Source organism: Carassius carassius, chromosome 24, assembly GCF_963082965.1.
Source record: "Carassius carassius chromosome 24, fCarCar2.1, whole genome shotgun sequence".
Taxonomy (NCBI): domain Eukaryota; kingdom Metazoa; phylum Chordata; class Actinopteri; order Cypriniformes; family Cyprinidae; genus Carassius; species Carassius carassius.
The window spans coordinates 19,203,286-19,205,048 of NC_081778.1; the positions used below are offsets into that span (position 1 = coordinate 19,203,286).

Sequence of the window (1,763 nt, forward strand, 5' to 3'; positions counted from 1 at the left end):
CATCATGTTCCTTCTCTGATGTCCTTTCATACATTTTATCTTTGTAAGCTTTATCTGCTTGTGGATGCATTGTATGGCTGCTTCCATTGTGAATTAGAAATTTATTGCCTCAAAATAAAGTGAAACGACCCCCTTTACACATATAGTCTTTCGATAAACTGAACAAAATGAACAACCTTATGCTGTATATCTGACATAATATTATTTATCATCAGTCATTTGTATACAAATGCACACTGTAGCTCCTGACAGCTCATACATATGTTTTATTTTGCTGCCATCAAGGAAGTGAATGCCCAGTGCTCTCTACCACCCTCAATACCCAAGGCTGAAGTACCCTTGAGCAGGACACTGAACCCCCAGTTGCTCCCTGGGCACTGGATATATAGCTGCCCACTGGTCTGGGTGTGTGTGTGTTCACTTCTCACTGCTGTGTGTGCGCACTTGGATGGGTTAAATGCAGAGCATCAAATCTGAGTATGGGTTACCATACTTGGCAAATGTCATGACTTTCACTTTTTTTTTAATTCACTAATTTATTTTATTATTCTATTGAAAGCCCCTGGTTGGTGCATCTCACAGTGTTGCTGGTAAAGTCTCTGATTTTATTTTACTGATGTTGGTCTCATCAAGGATGACTGTTTTTCCCAACACAACCCTCATATCAGCAATTCCAAACTTTCCTTTTTCTTGAAGTTTTTATGTTTATCCATATGAGCACAGTATGTTGCATCTTCATCTTAACTTTATATTCAGAACAGGTCACCTTTTAAAAAACTGACCATTTAAGCCCCAGCGAGGATTGAACTCGCAACCCCTGGTTTACAAGACCAGTGCTCTAACCTCTGAGCTATGGAGCCTCACCTGATGTCTGCCACTCATGTACGTGACATAAAGAGTTCTCTTTGAGTTAGCACCTGAGTTGGAGTTAGCACCTAAGTTGGCAGGCAGCCTGAGATGTCTTAAAGTTTTTCTTAGTCACTTTGGTACATTTCTCAGATCAGAATTGAAATTCTCAAAACTACCTGTTCAATTCTCACATCATTGTGTCACTTGTGCACATCAAAAAAGCAGTTTCTCATTTCTTTGAACAAGTTGCAAATGCTTTGGTACATCCATGCAAATGATTATGTACAATTCTCTGTTGTTTCCTACATTATCAGTTGCTAATGTCATGTTGCTCAAAATCTATTATATAGTTTTCTGTGCAATAGTCTTACCCCCCAAAACATCGGGTCTTTAGTACATCGTATAAGTCATTAAATGCAAAATGGTTAATCTAGTTGTCATAAACTGCCAAGCACACTTTTTATTAATTTTTTTACACATTATTATTAGACTTTTTGTCTTTTGACTTTTGCTCACTTCTGGTATGCCAGGCACACCCTTACAGATGCACAAAGATTGTCAGTACCTTTCCAGGACAGGACATGAACAGGTGAGGCTCCATAGCTCAGTGGTTAGAGCACTGGTCTTGTAAACCAGGGGTCGTGAGTTCAATTCTCGCTGGGGCCTGATTAGAAACCTTTTGAAAAGTGACCTGTTCTGAAAATGACTGGATTAGATCTGATGAGGACTAAACACCACATGACATAATGTGCTCAGATGGATGAACATGAACCTTCACAGAAGGAAGAAAACTGGGACATGCATGTCTTTAGACCAGGTCCTGTTCCTCCACACAGGCTCTTGTTGGCATGAGAAATACAGTTGTTCAACATTGTGTGCTTTCAGCTGTGAGTCCTATTTCTATTTACTATTTA

General features: G+C 39.4%; 2 non-coding genes across 2 annotated transcripts; one reads left to right on the forward strand and one right to left on the reverse strand.

Moving 5' to 3' along the window:
- Positions 1 to 787: 787 nt before the first annotated feature.
- Positions 788 to 860, reverse strand: trnat-ugu (transfer RNA threonine (anticodon UGU)). The gene has a single exon. It is a non-coding gene; the product is annotated as a tRNA-Thr (tRNA).
- A 582-nt stretch (positions 861 to 1,442) lies between these two features.
- On the forward strand, positions 1,443 to 1,515 carry trnat-ugu (transfer RNA threonine (anticodon UGU)). Its single transcript has one exon. It is a non-coding gene; the product is annotated as a tRNA-Thr (tRNA).
- The last annotated feature ends 248 nt before the right edge of the window (positions 1,516 to 1,763 follow it).